We start from the raw sequence: 5,272 nt of genomic DNA, 5'->3' as shown, positions 1-5,272 counted from the left end.
TAGTAACAATATCTTTCATGCACTTAGCATAAGGATTCATTTTGAGCATATCAGTTAATCGCATACGCAAGAAGATAGGTCTAATCATTTCAGCAAATCGCACAAAATCCTCATCATCCTTTTTCTTGGATGGCTTATGAGGAAAAGGCATGGGTTTCTGAACCCATGGCTCCCTTTCTTTACCGTGTTTCCTAGCAACAAAGTCTCTCTTATCATAATGTTGATTCTTTGATTGTGGGTTATCAAGATCAACAGCAGGTTCAATTTCTACATCATTATCATTACTAGGTTGAGCATCATTATGAACATTATCATTAACATTTTCACTAGTTTCATGTTCATTACCAGATTGTGTTTCAGCATCAGAAATAGAAATATCATTTGGATTCTCATGTGGTTCAGCAATAGGTTAACTAGAAGCATGCAAAGTCCTATCATTTTTCTTTTTCTTCCTTTTAGAAAGACTAGGTGCATCAATATTATTTCTCTAAGAATCTTGTTCAATTCTCTTAGGGTGGCCTTCAGGATACAAAGGTTCCTGAGTCATTTTACCAGTTCTAGTAGCCACTCTAACAGCATAGTCATTATTCTTATTATTCATTTCATTGAGCAAATCATTTTGATCTTTAAGTACTTGTTCTACTTGAGTGGTAACCATAGAAGCATGTTTACTAATGAGTTTAAGTTCACCTTTAACTCTAGACATATAATCACCCAAGTGTTCAAGCGTATCGGAATTATATTTCAATTGTCTACCAATATAAGCATTGAAGTTTTCTTGTTTAACAATAAAGTTGTCAAACTCATCTAAACATTGGCTAGCAAACTTAGTAGGAGGGATTTCAGCTTTATCATATCTATAGAGAGAATTTACCCTTACTACCTATGTCGGGTTATCAAGACCATGAATTTCTTCAATAGGTGATGGATTAAGATCATATGTTTCTTCAACAGGCGGAAAATTAAGACCATGTATTTCTTCAATAGGAGGTAAATTCTTAACATCTTCAGCTTTAATACCTTTTTCTTTCATAGATTTCTTTGCCTCTTGCATATCTTCAGGACTGAGAAATAGAACACCTCTTTTCTTCGGAGTTGGTTTAGGAATAGGCTCAGGAGTTGGCTCAGGAAGTGTCCAATTATTTTCATTTGTCAACATATTATTCAATAGAATTTCAGCTTCATCCGGTGTTCTTTCCCTGAAAACAGAACTAGCACAACTATCCAGGTAATCTCTGGAAGCATCGGTTAGTCCATTATAAAAGATATCAAGTATTTCATTTTTCTTAAGAGGATGATCAGGCAAAGCATTAAGTAATTGGAGAAGCCTCCCCCAAGCTTGTGGGAGACTCTCTTCTTCAATTTGCACAAAATTGTATATATCGCTTAAAGCAGCTTGTTTCTTATGAGCAGAGAAGTAATAAATCATATCCTGGGGACTACGCAGACAACCAGGATCAAGAGAGTTGAACCATATCTTAGCATCACCCTTTAATGAGAACGGAAATATTTGAAGGATATAAAAGTAGCGAGTTCTCTCATCATTAGTGAACAGGGTGGCTATATCATTTAATTTAGTAAGATGTGCCACAACAGTTTCAGATTCATAGCCATAAAAAGGATCAACTTCAACCAAAGTAATTATATCAGGATCAATATAGAATTCATAATCCTTATCAGTAACAAAGATAGGTGAAGTAGCATAAGCAGGATCATATTTCATTCTAGCATTCAGAGTTTTTTGTTTAAGCTTAGCTAATAATTTCTTAAGATCACTTCTATCATTGCAAGCAAGAAAGTCTCTTTTAGTTTCTTCATCCATAACATAGCCCTCAGGCACAACAGGCAATTCATATTTATTAGGGGGAGAGTCTTCATCATCACTATCATCAATATTATCAGTTTCAATAATTTCATTCTCTCTAGCCCTAGCAAGTTGTTCATTAAGAAATTCACCAAGTGGCACAGTAGTATCAAGCATAGAAGTAGTTTCATCATAAGTATCATGCATAGCAGAAGTGGCATCATCAATAACATGCGACATATCAGAATTAATAGCAGAAGCAGGTTTAGGTGTCGCAAACTTACTCAAACAGAAGGTGAATCAAGTGCAGAGCTAGATGGCAGTTCCTTACCTCCCCTCGTAGTTGAGGGATAAATTTTTGTTTTCTTGTCTTTCAAGTTCCTCATAGTGACCAGCAGATATAAATCCCAAGTGACTCAAAGAATATAGCTATGCTCCCCGGCAACGGCGCCAGAAAATAGTCTTGATAACCCACAAGTATAGGGGATCGCAACAGTTTTCGAGGGTAGAGTATTCAACCCAAATTTATTGATTCGACACAAGGGGAGCCAAAGAATATTCTCAAGTATTAGCAGTTGAGTTGTCAATTCAACCACACCTGGATAACTTAGTATCTGCAGCAAAGTGTTTAGTAGCAAAGTAATATGGAAGTAACGGTAACGGTAGCAAAAGTAATATTTTTGGGTTTTGGAGTGATTGTAACAATAGCAACAGAAAAGTAAATAAGCGAAGAACAATATATGAAAAGCTCGTAGGCATTGGATTGGTGATGGAGAATTATGCCGGATGCGGTTCATCATGTAACAATCATAATATAGGGTGACACAGAACTAGCTCCAATTCATCAATGTAATGTAGGCATGTATTCCGAATATAGTCATACGTGCTTATGTAAAAGAACTTGCATGACATCTTTTGTCCTACCCTCCCGTGGCAGCGGGGTCCTAATAGAAACTAAGGGATATTAAGGCCTCCTTTTAATAGAGTACCAGACCAAAGCATTAACACATAGTGAATACATGAACTCCTCAAACTACGGTCATCACCGGGAGTCGTCCCGATTATTGTCACTTCGGGGTGTCCGGATCATAACACATAGTAGGTGACTATAGACTTACAAGATAGGATCAAGAACTCACATATATTCATGAAAACATAATAGGTTCAGATCTGAAATCATGGCACTCGGGCCCTCGTGACAAGCATTAAGCATAGCAAAGTCATAGCAACATCAATCTCATAACATAGTGGATACTAGGGATCAAACCCTAATAAAACTATCGCGATTACATGATAAATCTCATCCAACCGATAACCATCCAGCAAGCCTACGATGGAATTACTCACGCACAGCGGTGAGCATCTTAAAATTGGTGATGGAGGATGGTTGATGATGACGACGGCGACAGATTCCCCTCTCTGAAGCCCCGAACGGACTCCAGATCAGCCCTCCCGAGAGTGTTTAGGGCTTGGCGGTGGCTCCGTATCGTAAAACGCAATGAATCTTTCTCTCTGATTTTTTTTCTCCCCAAACACGAATATATGGAGTTGGAGTTGAGGTCGGTGGAGCAATAGGGGGGCCACGTGGCAGGGGGCGCGCCCGGGGGGTAGGCGCGCCCCCCACCCTCGTGGACAGGGTGTGGGCCCCCTGGCCTTGATTCTTTTGCCAATATTTTTAATATTTTCCAAACATAAGTTCCGTGGAGTTTCAGGTCATTCTGAGAACTTTTGTTTCTGCACATAAATAACACCATGGCAATTCTGCTGAAAACAGCATCAGTCCGGGTTAGTTCCATTCAAATCATGCAAGTTAGAGTCCAAAACAGGGCAAAAGTGTTTGGAAAAGTAGATACGACGGAGGCGTATCAGCTGCCTGCTGTACCACTGCTCGAACAAGGCGGAATTCGTGGAGCGTATGCCCTCCTTCGATTAGTGGGGGCTGCGCCCAGTCGGTCTGGTGGGGCCCCGTGAGAACCCCATCGACGTGGTTCCCCTCCTTGCCGCTGGTGTCGAGCTCTCCCCAAGTGTGGATGCAGGGGGGCGAGCACCGCTGGAGGCCGATGGCACAGGTGCCGAGGTGCTGATGCCGCCTAGGGCTCCCGAGGCGTTGTCCTCGGGAACTCGTGATTCTTGCCCTGGGGCGGCAGTTGAGGGGGCGACGCAGCCCGCGATTCCAGAGGCCAAGGCTCCTGAGGCCTCGGCAAGTCGCTGCGAGGCAGAGCCCGATAGCTCCCGTTAGCTTGGCGCTCCTGAGGTTGTCCCTTCGAGCGCTTCTCCAGTTGCGCCTCGCGTTGGCCGTCATGTCCAGTGCTTCGGTCCGCTTTGTGTGGACTTCGAGGAACTCCGCAAGAGGAGGGGGTCCCCAAGCCGCGGCAGCGGCACCTTCGGGCCGTTAAAACGGAGAAAGTACATTGCCGTCGACGAGTAAGTATCTTATCTTTGTGATCCTCCGAGTGCTGCTTCCTTTCCTGACGATGGCTCTGCAAGATCCCTTCTGCCAAGCCCGCGGAATCTCCTGAGAAGCAACCTCCTCTCGCTTCGTTGCTCCCGCTAGACTTGAGCGCTGCAAGCCCGCGCGCTGCTCACGGCGTGGAGTCAACCGGGGAAGCCAGCCCGTCGACATGGCGTCTTGAGCTCGCGCCCTCGCCGTCTCTCCTTCGCAGCCTTGCTTGGAATACAGCAAGCGTGCCAAGGATTCCTCCCCTGGTCGTAGACGGCGGCTGGGTGGCTTCGATCTTGGGCTCCTCTTCAAGCAGCAGGCCTCCACTCGTTCGGGCTGCTCGCGAGGCCTGGCCGGCAACTGGGTGGGCGCTAGCCCCCAGCCCCCTCCTGAAAGGAGGCGAGTCGCTTCAGGCCCCATCTGCGGTCTCCGCGGCGGAGGACGGAGTCAGCAGTATGCTCAAATCAGCGCATGAAAGGAGCGTCGTCCGCCATGAGCTCTTTCGGGAGGCGATGGGCACGATGAACCGGCTTGGTGAAGAACTCGTGGATGTGGATGCACGCCTCATGGCCGAGGGTCTTCGGTTGGTGGAGGAGGGGCATAAGCTAAAGGTGGCTATCAACCTCGGGCGCCACCAGCGCGAGCTTGATAACGCGAAGGCCGAGGTTTCTCTCGTAGCCTCGCGAGAGGCCTGCTCCCGAGCTCAGGAAGAGGCCTGGGAAGCTGACCGCCGCCGCGAAGCCGCGGAGAAGTGCGCATGGGAGCTCCAAGCCTGGAGCGCCTCCTTGGAGCAGCAAGTGGAGGCGCGCAACACCGCCCTTGCGTCGTTGAGGGGGACGCCCGCCGAAGAGGAAGAGACCAGGAAGCGCGAGGAGGCGTTGGCGCTGGAAGCCGTGGAGCGTAGCCTTGAGCTCGAGCGACTGGAGACGAGGGAACGTCAGGTTGCCCAAGCGGAAGATGTTGTTGGCGCGCGCGAGGCCAGGGCCCAGCAGGAGGTCGAACGCCGGGTGGCCGAGGCTCGCGCGGAT

The sequence above is a fragment of the Triticum aestivum genome, chromosome 2D (assembly GCF_018294505.1).
Source record: "Triticum aestivum cultivar Chinese Spring chromosome 2D, IWGSC CS RefSeq v2.1, whole genome shotgun sequence".
Lineage (NCBI taxonomy): Eukaryota > Viridiplantae > Streptophyta > Magnoliopsida > Poales > Poaceae > Triticum > Triticum aestivum.
Note: the sequence above shows the minus strand (reverse complement) of the source record.